Here is a 14,590-nt window from a genome sequence, read left to right on the forward strand (position 1 = left end):
TATTCGAGGGCCAGCTCTTTGATCTCGGGTTGTGCCGGGCCTCAGCACTCGCTGTGCAGGGTGGTCTCCCATCATGCTCGGCTGATCACAGACGCGGCTTCGCTATTGGCTGCCTGGCAGGTCCTCCCATCGGCCTGGCTGCAACACGCCTCTGACAACTTCATTATCAACCCTGCGATGCTGCGCCGCTCTGCTAGGAGCAGAAGGCTAGCGCCGGCACAACGGAGCGCGCAGCGGAGTGCTCCGATGCACAAATATATAGTGTGAGCAGAGGACAAGACGACGAGGAAATGGCAGGGGGGGAAACAAATGTGTTGTACTAAAATGAATGAGAAATTATGTTTTGCTACATACATGGTGTCTTTAAAAAAAAAAAAAAAAAAGTGCAATATTTTCATCGCATTATCTAATGATGTTCATCTGTACGTATGCATCCAATCAAGCAAAGAAGAATGCACATCGGTAAAAAATTGCTTTGAGTGTGCCGCCCTCCCCAAGACTTTTTTCTTCTGCAGCATTTGTTGAATAGGTGTGATGGATTAAAATGGAAACCTGGCAGAACTTCTCCGATGGCAACAGCTTCCATGTTAAACCATCTCAGCCAACTCTTTGGATTCTTTTTTTTTTTTTTTTTTCCCAGGGTGCTGAACAAGATGCATACTTGTAAAACTGGGCTTTGCTAGGCAGTATGGCAGGTAATCCCGCTTGACCGTGGGCATGGCGCAGTGGTAGGTGGGTGAACTATTGAACTCCGTCCCTGCAGCTAAGTGCAGAGGCCTAATTAGCCAGTTGCATGGATGAGAGGGGGGGGGGGAGGCTATATCTTATCCTCCTCTGCTCCACTTCTTTTTCTTTTCATCTCTCATTCATGAGCCCTTGGTGGTGCCCTTGGCATCGGGTATGTAAACTATCAATTCATACCATCACGCACAGACTCAGGACTGGCATTATAAAACCCATCGCTCCCGTCTGCATAATGAGCCCACAGTTTAAAGAAGTTATTTGAAAGGTGTGGAAAAGATGATTATTTAACAATGCTGAGACATATTTTATTCAAAGTGCATGTAAATGCCGCACGCGGCGTGTTGTTCAAGCTATCACCTTTACGAGACTGTGTTCGCTGTTATTCCTCTTCAAAATAATTGGATTCCAGAAAGTCAATTTATGCTTCCATATCCTGCGTCATCATAGGGATAAAGTTGTTGCTGTTATTTCATGCAACTTCCTCCAGCCAGCACCTCTGGCAAAACGGACGTGCATTTCGATGCAAAATACGCTTTTGGTTCTCCATTTTTTTTTTTAAAACGTGCGATACGAAAAGAAACAAGAGACATGTTTGATCTGAAAGAGACAAATATCGTGTAACTTCAGACTTGTAGTTGCTACAGCAATAATAACCGAAATGGAGTCGCAAAAGTACTCACGGAGCAATGACCGTTACAGCGATTGTGTGTTTCTGTGCGTGTTACGGGCAGAGGAGGCCGATAATTTGAGCCATTTTTATGGCATTGCGTGAATGAAGATCATCTTGTCAATTGTGTTGCTGGTGTGTGGTAAATGTAAAGAAATGTCAGGAAATCGTTCTTGTGTAAACACAAACTGGTAGTTTAGTGACAGTGGCTGCTGCCTAGTGTGCAGACGGGGGGGGCGTGTTTGAGTTTTGTCAGTCACAACTCCGGACAAAAACAATGGGTGGGTTGCGTCAGGAAGTGCGCCCGGAGTTCTTCTCTTACATTTGAATTGTTAACTCCAATGAATACTAAAAGTCGATTTTACTGATCGAGAATTGGTGGGGAGTTTGGTGGTGGTGGTGGTGGTGGTGGTGGTGGTGGAGGGGTGAAAGTGAGAGAGAGAGAGAGAGAGAGAGAGAGAGAGAGAGCGAGAGAGAGAGAGAGCGAGAGAGAGGTGACAGTCTATGTTGAGAGTAAACAGATGGTGTACACAGCGTAAGGGAGACCAGGGACTCCCACCAAAACCTGCTTCAATGTGTCACCCACACTGCCCAGCTGAATCAACAAAATGCAAACACACACGCGCACTTTGCCGATCGATTGGCAGGATGTTGGGACCCGTGGGAGTCTATATACAGCAGGAGCAGGCACGCGTAGATCAAGCTGGTTGACAGCGCCTGACAGCTCCTTAGGTAGACGTAGAGGAGAAATGCGGCTCCTTGTCTGGAAACCCTTAACAAATGACCTGGATTCATGCGGGTGAAAATACAGAAACTACATCAAACTATTTGGACATCATCATCCAAAAGGAAAAGACCTGTCCAATGACCCCAGTCGACTTTGAGCGAAAGGCGGACGGCACCCTGAACTGGTCGCCAGTCAGTCGCAGGGCACATGTAGAGAGCAACAACCATTGGCGCCCACATTGACACTGAGTGGAACCGATCCCATGTTACCCGCACACAAATCAAGCGAGTGCACGACTACACCATCAGCGACCCAAGCTCACAACGTCATAAATTGAAATGAGCGTGCTTTTTTTTGGGGGGGGGGGGGGGGGGGGGGGCTAGTGGTTAAATCCAACATTTGTCTTGATATTATCATCCATCATCAGATCAAAACTGTGTGTTCAATATCCAAGGTTATCAAAAGAAAAAAAAAGCAGTGTGATGAATTGACTTTTTCTTTTTTCCATCAAGTGGTTGCAGGAAAAAAAAATGGATCTGGATCCTGATATGCTTTTCAAGTCGGCGATACATCTGCATAAAAATGTAACATAATCCAGATGATTCCATTGTGTGCACCCTTTTAACAAAATAAAAGGGAGTAAATTCAACACACTATTTTTTTCCCAGAGTACTCTGTGGCCGCAATCAATGTTTGATGAACACTATTCACGGCCAATCTTGCTTACTGAATAAAATCAGTATCATCTTAATTATGTTTATATATTTATTGTTTAGAGCTGAAGTACATTAAAAAAAAGAAGTCAATCCAAACACTATTACAAAAGGGACTCACATGGGCTTTTATCGGACGACCACAACCGTTCCTTGTGCCCCCTCCTCAGTTTCCGACACAAGTAGCATACCAACAGGCCTGCCTGCAGGGTTACTCAAGAGACAGAAGAGAAAAGGGTCAAGCGAAAGCCAATTAGGATTGAATATTGGCAGAGTGAAAGTCAGAAAGTACGTGTTCGTGCACACCAGTCAAGTTGAATTGCGGACTTCGAGAGCCTGTAATTGCACTTGGTTGTAGCTCCGCATGTGTGCGCGTGTGTGTCAAGCCACAGGCAGACAAACTTAATTTAGCAGGCCCGGGTTTTTAACGCAGGCCCGAAGCCAGTCGCTGAGTTAGAACTGGACTAAAGGGACAGAAATTTACAGGCTCATTGGTCTCCAAATCCCCCTGAGATCTTCTTCCTCACCCTGAAGGGCACAAGAACTCATTTAGTCATTGATGACCACCACTGATCACATCCGTGTGGTCATATCATTCCTTCGGGCACTTCATTACAGTAAAGCTTTATGGAGCCAAAACTTTTTCCGCTCAACTTTCAAGACCTTGACAGACGACAGCCTAAAAAGAAAAGCAGGTATGGGGGCGGTGTGTGGGGGGGGGGGGGGGGGGGGGGATCATTCAGCTGTCATTGACGAAACTTCTGACATGGTTTTTGGAAGTGACTGCTAACATGTCCAACGTGTTTCTGAGGATATACTTTTTGAGGGTACACACTGCATCCCCATGTGGTAATTCTGTGGCATCTGCACTTACAATTTTTTTATTTTTTTATTTTTTGCTGTCGCAGATAAACTCTCAGAACTAGCAAGAGCCTTGATTCGCCGCTTTATATGGGAATACACGCCTCAGGATCTAAAACAACAAAAAACGCTTTGGATTACAACGTGCCGAACAATCAAAGCCACCCACCGAATTTCCGCGTGTCTGCTATATACAATCTGTTTGGTTATGTAATTAATAAATATTGCATCTATGACAAGAATATCAATTATGAACGATGGGTGGCGTAAGTAGCCTGAAGCGAAAGATTGCACATGTGACAATCAAAGTTAACAGAATGAGGCATGTGTGTTTGCACGGGGGAGCGGGATGTATTGCGCGCACACTTCCCACTGTCACTCCATGCCACTCTCTTGTGTGTGTGTGTGTGTGTGTGTGTGTGTGTGTGATCTTATTCTGTGAGGTAATAGGCAGTCAGCTTCACAGCCAGAGCATGACCTAGAAAGTGAAACCACACGTCAAGGGACAAAATGCGTCACATGGACTCAATCACTTCCTCTCTCTCTCAAGAAAGTGAAAAGGAGACAAGGAAAGGGAGGAAGAGGATAGACGTGAGAGGCGGCGGTGTTTTGGGGAGCTAATGAAGTCATTTGAAATTGCCACAGAGGGTACCTGTATGCAATCTAGCCAAAGCAAAAGGTTGATGAGACTTCATAAGGCACTGGGCTAACTCAGGCAAATAAGCAAATATAAAAGGGCACAAGGAAAACAGCGATGTGCATTTTTTACCCATTATTTATTATGTTACATCTTGTTTTATGGATGGAATGTTTAAATTGGGCGGCACGTGGACAACTGGTTAGCACATTGGCCTCACAGTGCAGACAGAGGTGCAAGGTTCCATTCCGGCTCCGGCGTTCCTGTGTGGAGTTTGCATGCTCTCCCTGTACCTGGATGGGTTTTCTCTGGGCACTCCGTTTTCCTCCCAGATTCCAAAAAGCATGCATGACAGGTTTATGGAACACTCTAAATTGTCCTAAGGTGTGTGTGGGAGCGCGAATGGTTGTTCGTCGATGTGCGCCATGCGATTGGCTGGCAACCAGTTCAGGGTGTGCCCCGCCTGCTTCCCCTGTGAGGATAAAATGGATCGTTGGATGCTAGACTGTCCAATGTTAATGTTCATATTATATATACATACATATATATATATATATATATATATATATATATATATATATATATGTATGTATGTATGTATGTGTGTGTGTGTTACGACCAGTATTTTGGTTTCCCTTCACAGCCACACATGAGACAGAGAACACATGTGAGGGTTTTATGCAATAACATGCAGGCCCTCTCCAGGGGCATGCTGCCGACACCAGTGACTGAAATGGGTCACACACACACACACACACGCACGCACGCGCACACACACACACACACACACACACACACACACACACACGCACACACGCACACGCGCACACACGCACACACACAGAGTCAAGACTGCAGCATTGGCAGCGTGGTGAGGGCAAAGGGGGGCTGGATGTGGAGTGATCAGGTTTTTCTAGGCCAGGTCTCCTGACAATGCACCACTGTCTCGTGTGGCGGGCTAAAGGATAAAGGCTGTGTTTTGGCCTGACATTACAGCTATGCGTTCCAGACGTACGCAAACACACACACACACACACACACACACACACACACACACACACACACACACACACACACAACACTAAACAAATCCAGTATCTAATATCTCACAATAATATGCTTGGCAATGTGTGAACAATGGCACAAAACACTGAAATGCAGCAGTGGCCAAGGAGGCTTAGGGCACGTTCAAGACCCCCAGAATTGGATTCATCTGTTCTTTTTCCATTGCTGCTATAATAAAGCTGCAGATCTTCTCTGCAGCCTGTGGAGAGAGAGATAGATCAGCTTGTGGACTTCAAAGAGGTTGCAACTAGGTCACCACAAGCCACTGCAGTCAACCAGAGCACGCTTTGGGTCTGAGACATTGCTCCTCGCTCTTTCTCATCCCCCTCCTCTTCGCGTGGTATTTCGTGGTGCAGTCGACAGTTGACCGAGAGTCATGATTTAAGAAGTGAATATTTACATAACCAACCAGATTATGAAGATGAATTAAATGTGTACCAAAAAGTAGAACGTTTTTCCACCCATACGTCTTCAGCTTACAAACCACCAATATCCAAGGCTCCCAATGTTTTATTGCCGGCATACTCACTCCAATTTTGCTTGAATCGATCATAACTTGATAAAAGTTCATTTCAGGACACATATCATGCTCACTCGAGGCGAAAGAAAGAATCCTTGATCTGGCTCACATCGGGTAGTTGATGCCCTTTGGGTGATTAGCCAAAGAAGCGGCCCGAGAGACCAACTACAAACTAGAACCTTAGAAAGAGAAGAAGAAGAAAAATGAAAGAATAAGAGGAATTCAGATGGGAGAGGGAGAGAGAGAGAGCGGCGGGGGTGTGTTGAGCAAGGTCAAAATGAACAGATAGCTGTAGGGCCACGTTACCTTTGACAACATTGAGCAAAAACTCAACTCAGAGGAGAAAAGAAAGGAACGGCCAACAAGTTAAGCGGAATACAGAAAGGGAGAGCGCAGCAAGGTGCGCTTTGACAGTTGGACGTTTGGAGGAAAAATTGGGCTGAATAAATTGATCTAAATAATCTTACTTTGGGTTGAGTGTTTGCTCTGCTGCAGTTGTATTATGTGTGTTTTGTTTTTTGTTGTTGTTTTGGGTTTTTTTGCAAGGTAGTGTGAATGTGTGTGTTTTGCCACTGCACTTGCGTCAGCTTCTTGCGCGCGCTCAGAGCTACGGATGACATTCGTTTGACTGACATCGGGGGCGACAGCCGCACAGTGGCATATGGTAACTGCCTGCTAACTGCTAAAACTTGACATCAGCGCAAACAAGTCAGCCAGGCATGGCATCGCCTGCTCCTGAGAGGGTTAAAGGAAAGGCTGTCAGCATACGGCAGGAAAATAACACCTATCGCCGGCATCGTCATACCTGAGAAAAGGGGGGAAGGAGCCAGACCAAATGCGCGGGTTGGCGCTGAATCAGGGAATGAGCAGATGACAAGCTACGCGGGAAAAAAGCTGGCAACAAGCAGATTGTCAAACTCTTGTCAGTATTTTACTGCGCAAGACAAACAATCAAAAGATTTATTTTGAAAGGTTACAGATGCATTTTGTATTCGCCTGATGAATAACCCCACCCCTTTTAATACTTGACAAAACACTTTTCACGTTAACACTCACATTTAAACTTGCCGATGATTGACGTGTTGAGTTACTAAGGAAAGCGTATGTCCTTGAATGCCTTCAAAGATTCAGTGAAAGGATGTCTACTAAATGCAGTAGGATGTTTTCCTGATCCGAGCCATCTCTCAGCAAATTTTTTAACCTCAACTTGCAAGCAAAATTTTACATTTCAACTATGCATGGCGGCACTGAACGCAACTCGCCTCATTTTACAATAAGCAGTGGTTTGGCAGATAGCGAAACATTCATTCAAACTCCTGCTGGAGGTTTACTGTCAGAATAAACATTAAAAAAGAGACTTACAAAAACCAAAACAATTAACCACATGCTGTAGTAAATGCCATCTACTGGCTCATGAATAGCATCGGTGTCCGATTGTTCAAATCCTTTAAAAACGGATATTATAGCACATGTAGACAGGTAATCAAACAATACTCCTAGCGTACATTATTTATCCTCAGCAAGGAACGACTAACATTCCCTTTAAATCTATATTTTATTTTATTGCTTCTAGGTGGCCAAGTGGTGCATATCCTCAGAAGCAGCACAAGATCCATTGAAATGGGGCAAAAAATACACAAAAACTGTTTCACTTTTTGCATAGTGTGCAATTTTTGTTCAGAAACTCCCTACCCCACTGAGCAGCCAACATTTGCGACTGTTGACGAAGGGAGCAAAATGTTAGCTTATTTTTTTTTCTATTACCTGAATCACTACTCCTGAAATTGGCCTTTGCCTGTGAATGGCAACCTGTCTTTTGTGTAAGCGTACCGATGTTGGATCACAAGTTTAAGTTGACTCACAAATTTGCCTGCTTCCCGTGTAGCATGAGAGACAACATCTTTGCTAAATGTAACAAATAATCCAGAGTGCTAAAGGACTGGACATTGCTCCAAACATCGAAACTTTCTTTAACGCTATGCCTCCGATTTCCTGGGAAACGCAAAGCCTGCTTAGAGTATTCATTTTCATTCCTAACCAAAGAGCTGACACTAAAACTATTAACAGAAAGATTTGTTGTGTTGTTTGCCTCAAAACCCTGCGTGCTCCTCCAGGACCTTGGTAACCTCTATTTAAGTACAGAGTTTCCGCTCATCGATCAAAGTGTGCCACACACAGTCCGAGAGCATGAGTGTACAGCAGGGTTCAACTATGACCCGAGAGATGCTCAGTGGCTGATTGTGTAAGCTTGTGTGTGTGTGTGTGTGTGTGTGTGTGTGCGCGCTGGAGTGTAAATGCACAAGGGGGGTAACCTATCTGCTCACCACTAGCTCCTCACAAAACTCAATTTCCCCCCGGAACATCCACAGCTAAGCACTTTTAACCTCTACAAACCTGCGGTGATGGAAGGTACGTGTCAACTTTACAAGGGAGCCAAGCACACAACACCAACGCGCACGCATGCCGCAGCACAAGCTGACAAATTGTGCAAGTGATTGTGGTGGATTTTTAATGTGCGAGTACTTTTTTTTTTTGGGGGGGGGGTTAGCGTGTTGGCCGTAGACAAGCGTTCCCAAGGAGAGAGTGAAGAGGCATCCAGCACACACAGCCTGGGGCTCTCTGGAGGAAAGACTAAACAAGACCTTCCCATTGGGACACACACACACTGCCTCCAGCTGCAAATGACCTACTAGTACCCACTTCACACACTGTACACACACACACACACACACACACACACACACACACACACTGAAAAGACACTATGATAGATTTTATTTTCGTTTCAAGAGGGAAAAAGTATCATGTGGGTTAATAAACATGTACTCCGTTATTATGTTCCATGATTAGATCAAATTATCTTCTCTTTAAGTGCTGGTTAACAGCATCCTCCTCCCCAGGGCTCCATATTTGAGCAGGCTGAACACCACAAACTCTGAAGCTGTTGAATTTTTGCACATTTCATTGAAAATTCATCCAAGAAGAGGAGGGACTCTTCTTTAATCTGTTCTGCAAAGTGGTCGAGGGTCTCATTAAATCGATTAAAAGGCGTGTTGTAATATAGTTGACCTGGTAACCTATGTTAAGTCTGTTTTTTGTTTCCAGCCCCAGCCGGAGTGAAGGGTGTTTCCCACCAGCAGGCACACCTGTTCAAGGCTGCCAAGTGTTTAACGACTGCCAAACTGCCCCGTCTCTTGTCAGATTATTCTCGGAAAATTGGAAGACGGCGCTACTTATATTTTGAAATGAGAGTGCTGAAAAGAGCCCCCTCTCAGCTTCCTGAGTTGCTCCTTAGCGACCAAATGTGACATTTTCACAACTTCATGACACATTTTACACGCAAAATGTATGCTGCGCCATAAATTTTAAACAAACCAAATATGCCTTTGTCTCGAACATCAGATTCTTAGGGTGCTTTTGACAAAGAACATAAATAAATTTAAGCTTGCCAGATATTTGAGATACCACTAAAGAGTAAATGATAACCAAGGAGGCCAATCCACATTGACAGAAATAACTGCTACAAAATGCCTACATTGTGTTTAGAAAACACGTCAAATATTTTGCTAAAATTGCGATAATGTTCTAAACGTTAGCGTGCTGGAGGGAGCCTGAGGATGTACATATCTTCTTGACATCATCCTCTGACTGTCAAACAAAGGCTCCCCACGAAGAAAAACTCCCACAATCAATGTACTGCCTCCTACAAGGTGTACGTATAAACACACACACACACACACAAACGCAACGGGGATGATGTACAAAAACCAAAGCACAATCAGCGGCGCGCTCATGCAGCCTCGCACTGCAAGTGCACATGCACACGCGTGCTGGAAAACACTTAATATGCAAATGTTTTTTTTTTTTTTTTTTAAACAACAGGGACAGCATTTTTATTGTATTCATTTGGACATGGGGAGTGGGCTGAAGATAGATAAATAGGTCTCCAGATATACAGCTTGGATCCCAGTTGATGAGATTTCACATACGAAGGGAATACCACCACAAAATAATGTTTTCTCTCCCACTGATCAATTTTTAATTTGGCCCGTGCAGCCGAGCCCTTGGCGGGCCTGGCCCCGGTAATTATGGTGGGTTATTGACAGCCGCCTTCCCGCGGGAGGCTATTTAAAAGAGGTTTTAACCCCAGAGCAAGTCCAGGCCCAACACCCGCCTTTGAAGGTGTCAAGTGCATTGATCTGAGCTGCGGGATGTGCTGGGACCTGTCCACCTGGACGTGCGCACCCACGTGTGTGTGTTGGTTGCTGTAGTGAGTCAGAACAGCTTTTCAACACCCCCACCAACACCACACATACATACAGAGAAATTGTCCTCTGGCTAAACCTAGTTGGTTGGAGAGAATGATACCTGCTGGCCTCTGTAGCCACCTGATGCCCACGAGATAGGCTATACACGCTGTACATTCAATGTTATCGCATCGCCTCTCACACGCACACATACAAAACCACAGCTTGGGGGGAAATGGAGCAACTAATGAGAGTTGAGGAGAGGGGGAAGAATAGTGATTGGATAGATAGGTGGGCATCCACTCAGTGCAGAAGGCCGTGATACAATGCAGGCCCAGGCGAAAGGGGCAGTGTTGAAAAAGACATCATCTGGTTGATGGAAAAAAAAAATGTTCAAGGGGGTGGAGGGAGGTCACATGACAGGACTTAAAAGAGGATTTTTTTGGGGTGAGTGTTTGAGTTGGTCTGCTTCAATGCCCCCATTCAGCCTCCCATTGAAAAAGAGCAGATACAAATCCAAAGGCTTTTGACACCCTTCTGAAAACACCACACCCCCTTTCACTTTGCCAAGGGGTCTCCAGTGAGAGTGGGAGTGGGGTGGAGAAATGCCACAGATCTACGTACATCAGATTCACAATTTATTCGGCAAAGGTTGAATTGAGGGCAACTGGACTTTTTCGTTGCTTTGGGTGTTTTCTTGACCCTTAAAAGTGGAGAAAAATTATACTGTTAGGAAGAAGTTATTGTTGTGGGTACTTGTGTCATTTTTGTTAAAATAGTCAGTCTGACCTGACAGCACTGAAATGACCTGTCAACAAAGTCAGCCCTCACTGGCCCCATCTGTAATTTTATTTTTAAGAAACAACAAATAGAAACCAACTTTTGGTTAGCGTGGCTTCGGTCAGAGACCAGAGTGGGGCAATGATTGGTTTAAATATGCTACATTCAGACTCATTGCGTGCTGAGCGTTTCTGGCTGCACGTTTCCATCTATGGTCAATGCGCTTTGCGTGATAAGGCACATTTGAAAGAAATATTTTGCTCCTTGGCCCATTTCGACACGATAGGCTGAAACGAATTCTTGGCTGCAGCGTGGCAAAAACAGCCAGTTGACATATAGAACGTACTGTATTTACTAAGTGACACGCATGTGCAGATTAAAAAAACACGTAGCCAATAAAAGTCTAAAAAAATAAAACGAAAAAAAAAAAAAGACCCACACACAGCATGGTGGAATAAAAACAATGTGGGACAATATTATTGCTGTCTGTGGGCCCAAGACTTATACAACAGAGCTGACTGCCTTTACTGGCCAGGGCCTCGACAAAAAAATGTGCAGGCTTGGAGAACGAGGAGAAAGAAAGTTGGCGTATCTGAGTTGCGTGGAATGATTTGTTTATAGCTCTTGACCTGTAACCCCAATATAGCATTTAGCAGCCAACACAACCACTGGTCACAACATTGACGAGCGATACTCAAACTTCGAGCGAGAAGTAATTGCCAATTCATGATTTTGCCATCTGTAAAATAAATTGCAGAGGTCTTACTGATAAACATATCAAGGAATATCGAAAGTGATACGATTGCAACGATTTTCATTTACCGCACACGGAGGACAACTCCAACCGACTGTACTGTATACACAAAGAGGACAACTAATGCCCCCGTCTCTCAATACTTCTTTCTTGATTATTCTGACCGATTTTCTTCCCGCCGCCCTTCCGAAAGCACGCAGCCAGCGCCCACCCCTCCAGCGTCTCAGTCTCAGGATGTAGAGCAGTGGCAGGGCCAGAAGGTAATGATACAGCTGCCATGGTGCAACAAGCAAACCTGTCGACTGTCAGGAACTGAAATCATGAAGGAATAAGCTGTCATTAAGAGGCCTTCTCCCCGTAGTGGAGCTGTCAGAAGCTTGCCTTCTGCTTACTCGTTCTCTCTCCCTATATAAAAAAAAAATCCTCGTCTCACCCCCCCTCGGGTGGTGTCCGTCCCTTATTCAGCTCGGGTCCTCTACCAGAGGCCAGGAAGCTTGAGGGTTCTGCGCAGTATCCTTGCTGTTCCCAGCACTGCACATTTCTGGACTGAGATGTCCGATGTTGTTCCCGGGATCTGTTGCAACCACTTATCTAGTTTGGGGGTCACTGCCCCGAGTGCTCCGACCACCACAGGCACGACTGTCACCTTTAACTTCCAGGCTCTCTCCAGCTCCTCTCTGAGCCCTTGGTATTTCTCGAGTTTCTCGTGTTCCTTCTTTCTGATGTTTCCATCACTTGGGACCGCTACATCCACTACAACGGCTTTCCTCTGCCCTTTATCTATGATCACGACATCTGGTTGGTTCGCCATTACCATCTTGTCAGCCTGGATCTGGAAGTCCCACAGGATCTTCGCTCTGTCATTCTCCACCACCTTCGGAGGTGTTTCCCATTTTGACCTTGGGGTTTCCAGTCCATACTCCGCACAGATGTTTCGGTAGACTATGCCAGCCACCTGGTTATGGCGTTCCATGTAGGCTTTCCCTGCCAGCATCTTACACCCTGCAGTTATGTGTTGGATCGTCTCAGGTGCCTCTTTGCACAACCTACACCTTGGGTCTTGTCTGGTGTGGTATATCTGGGCCTCAATGGCTCTGGTGCTCAGGGCCTGCTCCTGAGCAGCCAGGATGAGTGCCTCTGTGCTGTCCTTCAGGCCAGCACAGAGGCGCATATATATATATATATATATATATATATATATCCATCCATCCATCCATCCATTTTCCGAACCGCTTGATCCTCACTAGGGTCGCGGGGGGTGCTGGAGCCTATCCCAGCCGTCTCCGGGCAGTAGGCGGGGGACACCCTGAATCAGTTGCCAGCCAATCGCAGGGCACACAGAGACGAACAACCATCCACGCCCACACTCACACCTAGGGACAATTTAGAGCGTCCAATCAGCCTGACATGCATGTTTTTGGAATGTGGGAGGAAACCGGAGCACCCGGAGAAAACCCACGCAAGCCCGGGGAGAACATGCAAACTCCACACAGGGAGGCCGGAGCTGGAATCGAACCCGGTACCTCTGCACTGTGAAGCCGACGTGCTAACCACTGGACTACCGGGCCGCCCTATATATATATATATATATATACACACACACACACACACACACACACACACATATATATATAACATACGAGCATCTATCCTCTCTGCCTGTCCCACCCCATTTGCAGTCGCCTTCCTCTCATTTCACTCTTCTTGCTTCAATCCTGTCTCGGCACCCCCCCCCCCCCCCCGCTCTGCTGTCTTAAAGCCAATCATAAAACCTGCATCCTCACCAACTTCCTTTTTCCTCATATCAGATTCCTCTCTCCACCCCTTTGCCCAAACTCAGTGGACTAAGTTCTTCTTCCCTGCCACTTGACAAAAGGCTACAGGAGCAGCACCACTTCCGTGTTCACGCAGGGCCATGAAGCCGGCATGCACGCGATCTGCACAAGCAGCTTCAAAATTTCAAACATCAGAAGCGTGATGTGATCACGTATGCCCAATACGGTACAGATGTGTACAGTACATTCGCAGACAATATTCTTGGGCTGACAGCAATATCCCCGCTGTATGGATAGACATGATTTATCTCTTGCCAATGAATCGATCGGGTATAATCTCATCTCAGCTGTATTTAGAGAGCACTTTAAAAACAACTTTCGCTGTATTTAAGGTGCTGCACATGGGCCACGGTCAAGTCATACAATAACAAACAAAACAATACATGAACACAAAACAACAAAAACACAAACACTGAGTCAAAAATGTGTCACACTAGACACAAACTCCATTGGCCGTACGCCGCACACCTGTGTATTCAGTAGAAACTAAGCTTGACATTTTCCTCAAATGGTAGAGAATGATGTCACCAGTTCTCGCACAAATTTCATGCTATGACAGACTGAGCCGCAAACATGTCCATAATAGATGCAGACAGCACCAATCGACAACAAATGTACATGTTCGGTCTACCCCGCGCATGCCTCAGTACAAGGCACGTCTGTTGTAAACGCCTGGATGATGATTTGTCAGAGTGTACGAACAGGATTCCTTGTTTACGATGATGAACGAGCAAGACTCGTACTACCATGTTCTCTAGATCCCGCCTGTCACGTTTGCTCTCTGCAGCACGGTGTTGCCTTCCACTGCAATCCCAGCTCGGGTAAACGCATTTCAAAGACAGTCTCTGGATCGCTGAATCATCGGTTAGCATAACTCGCAGGCACGCAATACAAACATCTCCTGAAGTTGTACACAGCAGGAAGGGGGCTTTACGCAGCAGTGAAAGTCTTTATGGCATTCAGATGGGCGCATTGGAGGGACACGGAGAGAACAGGATCCCTCCCCTAAGTCAATTTGAACAGCAGGCCAATGAAATTAC

General features: G+C 45.7%; 1 protein-coding gene across 4 annotated transcripts in view; it reads right to left on the reverse strand.

Moving 5' to 3' along the window:
* The window catches only part of arb2a (ARB2 cotranscriptional regulator A), a 166,814-nt gene that overhangs the window by 134,371 nt on the left and 17,853 nt on the right, over positions 1 to 14,590 (reverse strand). The window lies entirely within an intron of this gene.

Source organism: Hippocampus guttulatus, chromosome 5 (assembly GCF_054856545.1).
Source record: "Hippocampus guttulatus isolate MCC_2025c chromosome 5, RoL_Hgut_1.0, whole genome shotgun sequence".
NCBI lineage: Eukaryota > Metazoa > Chordata > Actinopteri > Syngnathiformes > Syngnathidae > Hippocampus > Hippocampus guttulatus.